Source organism: Salmo salar, chromosome ssa15 (genome assembly GCF_905237065.1).
Source record: "Salmo salar chromosome ssa15, Ssal_v3.1, whole genome shotgun sequence".
Classification (NCBI taxonomy): domain Eukaryota; kingdom Metazoa; phylum Chordata; class Actinopteri; order Salmoniformes; family Salmonidae; genus Salmo; species Salmo salar.
Window position 1 is genome coordinate 20,976,607 of NC_059456.1, and position 14,323 is coordinate 20,990,929.

General features: G+C 44.8%; 1 protein-coding gene across 2 annotated transcripts in view; it reads right to left on the reverse strand.

Moving 5' to 3' along the window:
* The window catches only part of LOC106571034 (stathmin-4), a 30,595-nt gene extending 30,269 nt beyond the window's left edge, over window positions 1-326 (reverse strand). The window contains exon 1 of one of the 2 annotated variants that reach the window (XM_014143667.2): window positions 110-326. The gene's annotated coding sequence lies outside the window, so the exon portion shown is untranslated. Of the gene's footprint in view, window positions 1-58 lie in introns of both variants that reach the window. The other variant, XM_014143668.2, reaches the window with a different exon arrangement.
* Window positions 327-14,323: the final 13,997 nt, after the last annotated feature.

Here is a 14,323-nt window from a genome sequence, read left to right on the forward strand (position 1 = left end):
CTACATCCTATAGTAACATCCCATAATATTAGTGTAACTACCTCCAGTAACAGCCTACCTCCTTGATGTCTTTCTGTGTTATGTTCAGGAGAGGCATATTCTTTCTTACCCTCGTCTGGAGCGGTGCTGAGTTGATGATGGTGGTGGGGGTGGTAGGGTAGGTCCGGGTTAGCAGGCTGTCTCTCTCTCTCTCTCTCTCTCTGTCTGTCTGTCTTGCTCCTTGGATACAGACTAGCGGTAGCATCAGCAACAGCCCCTCTCTTACCCCATGACATCACCACCGGGCCCTGCTATTGGTCCAGAGGAGTGCCAGCATCTAGCCCCGGCAGCCTATCAGGGGTTGAGGGGGGGGGGCTGTTAACCCTTTGTGTTGTACTGCAGGGGGCCATCATCCAGAATTGGAGAGAGGGGGGGGTGTGTTTGTGTGTGTGTGTGTGTCTGTGTGTGCCGTGCAGGCAGGACGAGAGACCAATAAATTATTGACATCTCCCTGACTGTAAACAGAGGACCAAGAGAATTCCTTTAGTCTCATTATTGTCTCTCTCTCTGTCTCTCTCTCTCTCTCTCTCTCTGTCTCTCTACTGAGCAAGAGGACAAGTACATTAGAGTGTCTAGTTTGAGAAACAGACGCCTCACAAGTCCTCAACTGGCAGCATCATTAAATAGTACCAGTCTCAACGTCAACAGTGAAGAGGCGACTCCGGGATGCTGGCCTTCTAGGCAGAGTTGCAAAGAAAAAGCCATATCTCAGACTGGCCAATAAAAATGAAAGATTAAGATGGGCAAAAGAACACAGACACTGGACTGAGGAACTCTGCCTCGAAGGCCAGGCATGAGACAGTCCTTGGGTTGTTTTCTATATGATGGGTTGTTATTATATGATGGGTTGTTTTCTATATGATGGGTTGTTATTATATGATGGGTTGTTTTCTATATGATGGGTTGTTATTATATGATGGGTTGTTTTCTATATGATGGGTTGTTATTATATGATGGGTCGTTTTCTATATGATGGGTTGTTATTATATGATGGGTTGTTATTATATGATGGGTTGTTTTCTATATGATGGGTTGTTTTCTATATGATGGGTTGTTTTCTATATGATGGGTTGTTATTATATGATGGGTTGTTACTATATGATGGGTTGTTACTGTATAATGGGTTGTTACTATATGATGGGTTGTTATTATATGATGGGTTGTTTTCTATATGATGGGTTGTTATTATATGATGGGTTGTTACTATATGATGGGTTGTTACTGTATAATGGGTTGTTACTGTATGATGGGTTGTTAATATATGATGGGTTGTTATTATATGATGGTTTGTTTTCTATATGATGGGTTGTTATTATATGATGGGTTGTTTTCTATATGATGGGTTGTTTTCTATATGATGGGTTGTTATTATATGATGGGTTGTTACTATATGATGGGTTGTTACTGTATAATGGGTTGTTTTCTATATGATGGGTTGTTTTCTATATGATGGGTTGTTTTCTGTATGATGGGTTGTTTTTATATGATGGGTTGTTACTGCATGATGGGTTGTTATAGTATGATGGGTTGTTACTATATGATGGGTTGTTATTATATGATGGGTTGTTACTGTATGATGGGTTGTTATTATATGATGGGTTGTTACTGTATGATGGGTTGTTACTATATGATGGGTTGTTACTATATGATGGGTTGTTACTGTATGATGGGTTGTTACTGTATGATGGGTTGTTATTGTATGATGGGTTGTTACTATATGATGGGTTGTTACTGTATGATGGGTTGTTATTATATGATGGGTTGTTACTATATGATGGGTTGTTACTGTATGATGGGTTGTTACTGTATGATGGGTTGTTACTGTATGATGGGTTGTTACTGTATGATGGGTTGTTACTATATGATGGGTTGTTACTGTATGATGGGTTGTGGACCACAGGATAAAGAATATAATTACATCTTCATACAGTTCCGATAATATCTGCATCACATCTAAGAACATAAGAAACATTTTTACCATAAGAATGATGTCACAGAATGATGTGTAGAGAAGTAAGGATGTCACAGAATGATGTGTAGAGAGGTAATGGTGTCACAGAATGATATGTAGAGAGATAGGTACAGTGGTAGTATAAGGAAGGGGAAAATGTATGAGGTCTATAGAGGTGGTGTGTAAGGTAGAGAAGGGGCTTGTGATGTTGCCGCCCTTTGTTCTGTTATTCAGCTCACATAACCCTCACGATGTCACCACACTGTCTACAGGCACCAGATGATGTCACTACACTGTCTACAGGCACCAGATGAAAGTGCAGCGTGTTGCTTAGACCGCCCTGAGAGAGAGACAGAGGGAGGGGAGGAGAGAGGGGGCAGAGAGAGAGAGGGGAGATGGATAGAGAGAGAAGAGAGCATGGAAGGGACAGAAAGAGAGCGAGAAAGAGAGAGAGAGAGATAGAGGGGAGATTGATAGAGAGGAGATGGATAGAGAGGGAAGAGAGAGGGGAAGGAACAGAGAGCGCAAGAGAAGAATGACGGATGAGGGAGGGGGTCATTTCAGGGCGTGTCCTATTGTCACTGTCCCTCTGCATCCCTCTTTTCTCTCTCCACTCCTCTCCCTTCCCTTCTCTCCTTTTCAATCTTCTCTCCTTTTCAATCTCCTATCCTTTTCTCTCTTTCTCTCCTCTACTTTTCTCTCTTCTCCTTTTTTCTCTTTCTCTCTCCTCTCTTTTTCTCTCCCTCTCCTCTCCTTTTTTCTCCCTCTCATGTCCGCCCCCTCCTCTCCTCTCTTTACCTCTTCTCCTTGCTCATCTCTGTTCTGCTCTACTTAAATCACCAGCCTCTGACAGGAAATACACACCTCAGATCAGACATTATACATATCCTGGAAATGAGAGAGTGTGAGAGAAACAGGGGGAAAGAGAGAGGAACAGGGGGGAAGAGAGAGGAACAGGGGGAAAGAGAGAGGAACAGGGGGGAGAGAGAGGAACAGGGGGAAAGAGAGAGAAACAGGGGGAAAGAGAGAGGAACAGGGGGAAGAGAGAGGAACAGGGGGAAAGAGAGAGGCACAGGGGGGACAGAGAGGAACAGGGGGAAAGAGAGAGAAACAGGGGGAAAGAGAGAGGAACAGGGGGAAAGAGAGAGGAACAGGGGGAGAGAGAGAGGAACAGGGGGAGAGAGAGGAACAGGGGGAAAGAGAGAGGCACGGGGGGAAAGAGAGAGAAACAGGGGGAAAGAGAGAGAAACAGGGGGAAAGAGAGAGGAACAGGGGGAAAGAGAGAGAGGCACAGGGGGAAAGAGAGAGAGGAACAGGGGGAAAGAGAGAGGAACAGGGGGAGAGAGAGGAACAGGGGGGAAAGAGAGAGGAACAGGGGGAGAGAGAGAGGAACAGGGGGGAGAGAGAGGAACAGGGGGAAAGAGAGAGGCACGGGGGAGAGAGAGGAACAGGGGGAAAGAGAGAGAAACAGGGGGAAAGAGAGAGGAACAGGGGGAAAGAGAGAGGAACAGGGGGAAAGAGAGAGAGGAACAGGGGGAAGAGAGAGAAACAGGGGAGAGAGAGAGGAACAGGGGGAAAGAGAGAGAGGAACAGGGGGAAGAGAGAGAGGAACAGGGGGAAAGAGAGAGAGGAACAGGGGGAAGAGAGAGAAACAGGGGAGAGAGAGAGGAACAGGGGGAAAGAGAGAGGAACAGGGGAAGAGAGAGAAACAGGGGAGAGAGAGAGGAACAGGGGAAAGAGAGAGAGGAACAGGGGGAAGAGAGAGAAACAGGGGAGAGAGAGAGGAACAGGGGGAAAGAGAGAGAGGAACAGGGGGAAGAGAGAGAAACAGGGGAGAGAGAGAGGAACAGGGGGAAAGAGAGAGAGGAACAGGGGGAAAGAGAGGAACAGGGGGAAAGAGAGAGAGGAACAGGGGGAAGAGAGAGAAACAGGGGAGAGAGAGAGGAACAGGGGGAAAGAGAGAGAGGAACAGGGGGAGAGAGAGAAACAGGGAGAGAGAGAGAAAACAGGGGAGAGAGAGAGGAACAGGGGGAAAGAGAGAGAGGAACAGGGGGAAGAGAGAGAAACAGGGGAGAGAGAGGAACAGGGGAAAGAGAGAGAGGAACAGGGGGAAGAGAGAGAAACAGGGGAGAGAGAGAGGAACAGGGGGAAGAGAGAGAAACAGGGGAGAGAGAGAGGAACAGGGGGAAAGAGAGAGGAACAGGGGGAGAGAGAGAGAGGAACAGGGGGAAAGAGAGAGAGGAACAGGGGGAAAGAGAGAGGAACAGGGGGAAAGAGAGAGAGGAACAGGGGGAAAGAGAGAGAGGAACAGGGGAGAGAGAGAGGAACAGGGGAAAGAGAGAGAGGAACAGGGGGAAAGAGAGAGGAACAGGGGGAAAGAGAGAGAGAAACAGGGGAGAGAGAGAGGAACAGGGGGAGAGAGAGAGAGGAACAGGGGGAAAGAGAGAGAGGAACAGGGGAGAGAGAGAGGAACAGGGGGAAAGAGAGAGAGGAACAGGGGGAAGAGAGAGAGGAACAGGGGAGAGAGAGAGAAACAGGGGGAAAGAGAGAGAAACAGGGGGAAAGAGAGGAACAGGGGGAAAGAGAGAGAGGAACAGGGGGAAGAGAGAGAAACAGGGGAGAGAGAGAGGAACAGGGGGAAAGAGAGAGGAAATTAGAAAGAGATGGATAGATGTAGCGAGATAAAAGGAGAGGAGAGCGAGTGTGTAAGAGATCAGGGCTCGGTTGCATAAAACATTTGAAGTGTTTCTCCTTAAGGAATAAGGTAAAGGGAATTGCTTAAAGGCGTTGCATTGAGTCCCTGAAATATTTCTTTAGGTAAGGGCATACTTAAGTGGTTTTACAGTTGTTAAGGAGTTTTACGGTAGTTTGAAGGCATGTATGGCAGAATGAGTATCTGGTTACCGTGGAGATGGCATGATTCACTGATGAAAAGTCTCATCAAATAGAGAATCAAAGACAGGACAACCAAATTGCTTCATAAGATAATAAACCACATTTCTTGTAGTTTTTTACTCAACTTGTTTATGTTACTTTCTAGTACATCAAGCTAACTTACAGAGTAGCTATAGCTAACTAGCCAGCTAGATTTGTAGCCGTGGATTGTGCACCTTACATTGTTTAGCTAAGAAGCTAGCTAGCTGGTTGATGTTTTCCTTTTGTAACCAGAGCAAATGAAAGCAGCATTCACCTCCACAAATGCTGTTTACATTGATATCCGTACTGAATTAAGCAGTTAAGGGACCTCATTGGCACACTTACATTTGTTCACTTAATTGAAGGGGGAATTTAAAAAAAATTGTGCAACTGACTTAAAGTTAAGGAAAGTTTAAAGGAAAAGATAAGAGTAAAATTAACTTAAGGTGTTTTATGCAACCGGGCCTAGACAGCAAACTGATTTTGAAACTGTAAGAGATTCCAAAAGAGGGAAGGAAAGAGGGTAGCCAGGGAAAGGGTAGGAGAGAGAGAGAATGAGGGTAAGGTTAAGAGAGAGAGAGAATGTGAGGGAGAGGGGAGGGGAGAGAGAGAGATGGAGGGAAAGGGTGAGAGAGAGAGAATGAGAATGAGGGAGAAGGGAGGAGAGGAGAGAAAGATGGAGGGAAAGAGTAGGAGAGAGAGAATGAGGGAAAGGGTAGGGAAGAGACAATGCGGGTAAGGGTAGGAGGGAGAGAATGAGAGAAAGGGGAAGAGAAAGAGAATGAATGAGGAAGAAGGGAAGAGAGTGAGGAAAGGGAGGAGGAGAGGGAGGAGAGGGAGGAGGAGCGGGGAAGAGAGAGAGGAAAGGGAGGAGGAGAGGGAGGAGGAGAGGAGGGAGGAGAGGGAGGAGGAGCAGAAAGAAAAAGGGGGAGTGGGAGATCCCTGCTGCTTCAAAATAGATATCCTCCATTTCTTCTCCTATCTCTTTCTCTCTCCTCCCCTCTCCCCCATTCTCTCTCTCCAAACTCTCTGTCTTCAGTGATTGTGCGTGTTTGTACTGATGTCTGTCATACAGGTTAACACCTTCAGTACATGGGATTTTCATATTCTACATGTTCACTCTCCTGCTCCAGAATTTACCTGGCAACAGATAAAAGCAACACACACACACACACACACACACACACACACACACACACACACACACACACACACACACACACACACACACACACACACACACACACACACACACACACACACACACACACACACACACACACAAGCCTGTAATGACAAAAACAGACAGGGCAGCCAGCGAGAGAGAGAGTGGGCAGTAATCTAAAATCATGACATCATCCCTATTGTTTCACGATGAGATCATTGTCAATTCAATTATCTAGGGAAGTGGTTCTGAACTGGTTTTGCCTCGGCACCGAAATTGAACCAGGTTGTCTCTGTCGCAATCTAATATTTGCATCGTAATTTGTTTGTTTTTTGGCCAAAATGCAATCTGGAAAACTATTTTTAATGCTATATTGATAGAAAATGTATCAATTATATGACAAAGGAACAGCAGTCCCACTTCCTTACCTCTCTACACATCATTCTGTGACATCATTACCTCTCTACACATCATTCTGTGACATCATTACCTCTCTAAACATCATTCTGTAACATCATTACTTCTCTACACGTCATTCTGTGACATCATTACCTCGCTACATTTATACAGTTAAATTACACGTCTTTACTATAAAGACATAAAAACCTTTTTACAAGTCCGTCCCTAAGGATAGTCAGCCTCTCTTGGAGGACAACGAAAGTTGATACAAATGCTTCTTTATGGTTAAAGTGGAATTGAAAGCGTTTTAACTACTTTGCAGATATGAAACAAACACACAATGATAATATCAGTTCAAAATATCAAATTCCCAGTTTATGCTACAAAACCAACTTCATATGAGGTTTTAGAAATAGGTTATATTTGACTCAAAATTCCATAACGTACAGTAAGGCATTGTTGTCAGAATAGATGGACGCAGTTCAATGCATGATTAATATAATTCATCAATACATTTCTTTGTAGCCCAAAAAACATTGCTATCAGGTTGTAAATCACAGCTGATCTGTTACGTTGTTCGCTGCCTCCATTCGGAATGCACTGTTTCAGTTTCAATGACTCAATACTTTGGACAAAAACGGACGAATGTAACTAAGGTTGGGAATGGTAATACAATCAAACTAGCAAGGGCAATGATCACAAGTCAGTCATAACGTGGCTAATAGGCTAGAGTATCTATTTAGGTAGCAAGCTCAAAACACAGGGCCTAACGTTAGCTAGGTAGCTAGCTAGCTGCTAGGAGGATGTCATGTCATTGGAGGAGTGGGTGAGTGAATTACTTTTTCCCCTCATATCGTTTTTCCAGTGGCTACACAGGTAGAGATGCCAAGCGTCATTTGGTTAGCTAGCAAGACATGTGAATCGCTTTGCTAGCTAGCTATGATGAACTTGGAACGACTGTTATCCAGTTAGCATATCTCTTGCATTCGCAAATTCACTCTGGCTGTCTACTCTGATTTCAGAGCACTCTCGTCTGAGTGTGCCAGAGCACAGAACAACTGATGAATTTATGAAACAAATTTACGAACACGCAACACCCGCTGAATAGGACCTGTGTCAGTAAACGTAGACAAAAAAATAAATAATTAGTCAAGAACGTTCTAGATAACATGAAAACAGCCTAACCAGCTCTGCTACGGCGAGTAAAATGGTCAGAGTGAGCTGTTCTCTCATTTGTGTCTGGAAGTAGTTAGCAAGCTAGCCAACTTTAGCCATTTAGCTTGGGTGCTTGGTTGGGACAAGCATGCATTGGCAGGCAAGCTGCAGAAGGACGAGTAGGCTACAATTCGTTATTGGTTCATCAGTGCACTTTTGACAGCCAACTAGCTGAAAAAGTTTGAGAGATTTTATCTAATGTTCCTTTGTTAGATTTTTAACTCATCTTGCTCGGGCTAGCGTTAGTTGTTGATCTTGTTGTTGTTGTTGACGTGCATAATCAACTGGTGAAGAGAGAGCCTACTTGTTCATGGTTGTTTGATCAATAGGACTGCAAAGTTCACAAATGTAAGAGGACTCTCTTGATATTTACATACAGTATTTGCAGACATCCATTCAGGTGTATTTTGTGGCTTTTGGTGAATGTGTTCTAATGATCTAAAGTCACGCTGTTGCTACTTCCTGTAAACACACAGTCCAGTTCAAAGTGAATGATGGCAGGCCCTACTGCCTGTAAACACACAGTCCAGTTCAAAGTGAATGATGACAGGCCCGTGTGGCAAATGGCTTGTTTGTATGAAGGTCTACTGTAGCTCTGATTGGCTATAGCACACCGGTCTGTGTAGACTCCAGTCCTGGAGAAGACAGATGTTTTTATTAAGGTTTTATTTACTGCAGTTTCTATTAGTTTATTAGTCTATTAGTCCAAAGACACGGCCGCTTTCCCTCTATATATTTACATAGTATTTTCACAAATGCCTTGCTAGACGTCATTCCCAAATATACTATTAATTAATGAACATTTGAAATGACCATATCTAAGTGCTCGCTTGTCAGATTTCTTTTTAAAGTGTCATATTCTTCATGGACAGATTTTGATGTGATTTAATGTTGCAAAAATGCTGTCAGGTACACTTTAAAGCCAACATGTTTCAGCCTGTAGCCTTAATCAGGGTTTTATACAAGGTATATGGATTTTTTTGTAGACTAACAGCAGCAGGGATACAGACTAACAGCAGCAGGGATACAGACTAACAGCAGCAGGGATACAGACTAACATCAGCAGGGATCAGACTAACAGCAGCAGGGATACAGACTAACAGCAGCACGGATACAGACTAACAGCAGCAGGGATACAGACTAACAGCAACAGAGATACAGACTAAGAGCAGGGATCAGACTAACAGCAGCAGGGATCAGACTAACAGCAACAGGGATACAGGCTAACAGCAGCAGGGTTACAGACTAACAGCAGCAGGGATACAGACTAACATCAGCAGGGATACAGACTAACAGCAGCAGGGATACAGACTAACAGCAGCAGGGATACAGACTAACAGCAGCAGGGATCAGACTAACAGCAGCAGGGATACAGACTAACAGCAGCAGGGATCAGACTAACAGCAGCAGGGATCAGACTAACAGCAGCAGAGATCAGACTAACAGCAGGGATACAGACTAACAGCAGCAGGGATACAGACTAACAGCAGCAGGGATACAGACTAACAGCAGCAGGGATCAGACTAACAGCAGCAGGGATACAGACTAACAGCAGCAGGGATCCGACTAACAGCAGCAGGGATACAGACTAACAGCAGGGATACAGACTAACAGCAGCAGGGATACAGACTAACAGCAGCAGGGATCAGACTAACAGCAGCAGGGATACAGACTAACAGCAGCAGGGATACAGACTAACAGCAGCAGGGATACAGACTAACAGTAGCAGGGATACAGACTAACAGCAGCAGGGATCAGACTAACAGCAGCAGGGATACAGACAAACAGCAGCAGGGATACAGACTAACAGCAGCAGGGATCAGACTAACAGCAGCAGGGATACAGACTAACAGCAGCAGGGATACAGACTAACAGCAGCAGGGATCAGACTAACAGCAGCAGGGATACAGACTAACAGCAGGGATACAGACTAACAGCAGGGATACAGACTAACAGCAGCAGGGATACAGGCTAACAGCAGCAGGGATACAGATTAACAGCAACAGGGATACAGACTAACAGCAGCAGGGATACAGACTAACAGCAGCAGGGATACAGACTAACAGCAACAGGGATACAGACTAACAGCAGGGATACAGACTAACAGCAGCAGGGATACAGACTAACAGCAGCAGGGATACAGACTAACAGCAGGGATACAGACTAACAGCAGGGATACAGACTAACAGCAGGGATACAGACTAACAGCAGCAGGGATACAGACTAACAGCAGCAGGGATACAGACTAACAGCAACAGGGATACAGACTAACATCAGCAGGGATACAGACTAACAGCAGCAGGGATACAGGCTAACAGCAGCAGGGACACAGACTAACAGCAGGGATACAGACTAACAGCAGCATGGATACAGGCTAACAGCAGCAGGGATACAGACTAACAGCAGCAGGGATACAGACTAACATCAGCAGGGATACAGACTAACAGCAGCAGGGATACAGGCTAACAGCAGCAGGGATACAGACTAACAGCAGCAAGGATAGAGACTAACATCAGCAGGGATACAGACTAACAGCAGCAGGGATACAGACTAACAGCAGGGATACAGACTAACAGCAGGGATACAGACTAACAGCAGCAGGGAAACAGACTAACAGCAGCAGGGATACAGACTAACAGCAGGGATACAGACTAACAGCAGGGATACAGACTAACAGCAGCAGGGAAACAGACTAACAGCAGCAGGGAAACAGACTAACAGCAACAGGGATACAGACTAACAGCAGGGATACAGACTAACAGCAGGGATACAGACTAACAGCAGCAGGGAAACAGACTAACAGCAGCAGGGATACAGACTAACAGCAGCAGGGATACAGATTAACAGCAGGGATACAGACTAACAGCAGGGATACAGACTAACAGCAGGGATACAGACTAACAGCAAAAGGGATACAGACTAACAGCAACAGGGATACAGACTAACAGCAGCAGGGATACAGACTAACAGCAGGGATACAGACTAACAGCAGGGATACAGACTAACAGCAGCACGGATACAGACTAACAGCAGGGATACAGACTAACAGCAGCAGGGATACAGACTAACAGTAGCAGGGATACAGACTAACAGCAGCAGGGATACAGACTAACAGCAGCAGGGATCAGACTAACAGCAGCAGGGATACAGGCTAACAGCAGCAGGGATACAGACTAACAGCAGCAGGGATACAGACTAACAGCAGGGATACAGACTAACAGCAGGGATACAGACTAACAGCAGCAGGGATACAGACTAACAGCAGGGATACAGACTAACAGCAGCAGGGATACAGACTAACAGTAGCAGGGATACAGACTAACAGCAGCAGGGATACAGACTAACAGCAGCAGGGATACAGACTAACAACAGCAGGGATACAGACTAACAGCAGGGATACAGACTAACAGCAGCACGGATACAGACTAACAGCAGGGATACAGACTAACAGCAGCAGGGATACAGACTAACAGTAGCAGGGATACAGACTAACAGCAGCAGGGATACAGACTAACAGCAGCAGGGATCAGACTAACAGCAGCAGGGATACAGGCTAACAGCAGCAGGGATACAGACTAACAGCAGCAGGGATACAGACTAACAGCAGGGATACAGACTAACAGCAGGGATACAGACTAACAGCAGCAGGGATACAGACTAACAGCAGGGATACAGACTAACAGCAGCAGGGATACAGACTAACAGTAGCAGGGATACAGACTAACAGCAGCAGGGATACAGACTAACAGCAGCAGGGATACAGACTAACAACAGCAGGGATACAGACTAACAGCAGCAGGGATATGTGCATACGATACACATAGGATAGATTCTTGGCATTAAAACCATTCTACCTATTCCGTTGGTCTGCATTTGATGTAGTCTCAATACTGCATTTGATGTATACCATTTGTATTATGGCACGATACTACTTGGAATGTAGTAATAAAAATTGTCCAGAACAGAGTTGGCTGGAGATGCACTCACTGAAGGCCCTTTTACTCCAGTAGTATCTAATCAGTCAAGTAAGTCAAGAAGTCTTCATCCTGCGTAAAGGTAGTGAACTGATAATAAATACTGTAAAAAATATAAATCACATTTCACAGTTATTGTTAAGAGATTTGAACTAACTCGCTACAAATATTATTACCGTTTACTTGACGCCCAGCGTCATAACACTTTATGACATGTGTCATAACCATGTCGTAATATGTTAGAACAGTTAACATAACTTGTCATAACCTGTCATAATACGATCATAATGCTGTCATGACCCATATAAATACACCTGTTGTGACATATATTGCGTTATTTTATGGCTGGTTATGATGCCTCCATAAGAGTATCAAAACCCACATTTATTTAAATTTGTTTTTTTACCCTGCCAAGAAGTTTATTTTTTATTTGAAAGTTTTGTTTCTTAAATCCTTTGTTGTTGTTGTAATGAATTCTTTACGGTCATATTTTTTTTCCCCCTATCATATTTTAAATAACTTGTAGAAAACACACTTTATGACACTGTCATGAAGCATTATGACCATCCTTTGGACTAAGAAAATGCACTTTATGACACTGTTCAGAAGCATTATGACAATGATAATCATTTAAGCCAGACAGACCTATCAAGTACATGCCCTCACTGTATATCAGTCATCAATCAAAAAGATGGCGTCTTGTCTTTTCTCCTGCATTCATCCCAGTCATCCGCAACAAGGCATTGGGGTAGGTGCATGTCCTACATAAAAGGGAGAATTTATGTAGCTCTGTCCTTGAGCTGTTCTTGTCTATTAATGTTCTGTATTATGTCATGTCTCATGTTTTGTGTGGAGCCCAGGATGAGTAGCTGCTGCTATAGTTAATGGGGATCCTGATAAACCCCAGGATGAGTAGCTGCTGCTATAGTTAATGGGGATCCTGATAAACCCCAGGATGAGAAGCTGCTGCTATAGCTAATGGGGATCCTGATAAACCCAGGATGAGTAGCTGCTGCTATAGTTAATGGGGATCCTGATAAACCCCAGGATGAGTAGCTGCTGCTATAGTTAATGTGGATCCTGATAAACCCCAGGATGAGTAGCTGCTGCTATAGCTAATGGGGATCCTGATAAACCCCAGGATGAGTAGCTGCTGCTATAGTTAATGGGGATCCTGATAAACCCCAGGATGAGTAGCTGCTGCTATAGTTAATGTCGATCCTGATAAACCCCAGGATGAGAAGCTGCTGCTATAGTTAATGGGGATCCTGATAAACCCCAGGATGAGTAGCTGCTGCTATAGTTAATGGGGATCCTGATAAACCCCAGGATGAGTAGCTGCTGCTATAGTTAATGGGGATCCTGATAAACCCCAGGATGAGAAGCTGCTGCTATAGTTAATGGGGATCCTGATAAACCCCAGGATGAGTAGCTGCTGCTATAGTTAATGGGGATCCTGATAAACCCCAGGATGAGTAGCTGCTGCTATAGTTAATGTGGATCCTGATAAACCCCAGGATGAGAAGCTGCTGCTATAGTTAATGGGGATCCTGATAAACCCCAGGATGAGTAGCTGCTGCTATAGCTAATGGGGATCCTGATAAACCCCAGGATGAGTAGCTGCTGCTATAGTTAATGGGGATCCTGATAAACCCCAGGATGAGTAGCTGCTGCTATAGTTAATGGGGATCCTGATAAACCCCAGGATGAGTAGCTGCTGCTATAGTTAATGGGGATCCTGATAAACCCCAGGATGAGTAGCTGCTGCTATAGTTAATGGAGATCCTGATAAACCCCAGGATGAGTAGCTGCTGCTATAGTTAATGGAGATCCTGATAAACCCCAGGATGAGAAGCTGCTGCTATAGTTAATGGGGATCCTGATAAACCCCAGGATGAGTAGCTGCTGCTATAGTTAATGGGGATCCTGATAAACCCCAGGATGAGTAGCTGCTGCTATAGTTAATGGGGATCCTGATAAACCCCAGGATGAGTAGCTGCTGCTATAGTTAATGGGGATCCTGATAAACCCCAGGATGAGTAGCTGCTGCTATAGTTAATGGGGATCCTGATAAACCCCAGGATGAGTAGCTGCTGCTATAGTTAATGGGGATCCTGATAAACCCCAGGATGAGAAGCTGCTGCTATAGTTAATGGGGATCCTGATAAACCCCAGGATGAGTAGCTGCTGCTATAGTTAATGTGGATCCTGATAAACCCCAGGATGAGTAGCTGCTGCTATAGTTAATGGGGATCCTGATAAACCCCAGGATGAGTAGCTGCTGCTATAGTTAATGTGGATCCTGATAAACCCCAGGATGAGTAGCTGCTGCTATAGTTAATGGGGATCCTGATAAACCCCAGGATGAGAAGCTGCTGCTATAGTTAATGGGGATCCTGATAAACCCCAGGATGAGTAGCTGCTGCTATAGTTAATGGGGATCCTGATAAACCCCAGGATGAGTAGCTGCTGCTATAGTTAATGGGGATCCTGATAAACCCCAGGATGAGTAGCTGCTGCTATAGTTAATGGGGATCCTGATAAACCCCAGGATGAGTAGCTGCTGCTATAGTTAATGGGGATCCTGATAAACCCCAGGATGAGAAGCTGCTGCTATAGTTAATGGGGATCCTGATAAACCCCAGGATGAGAAGCTGCTGCTAT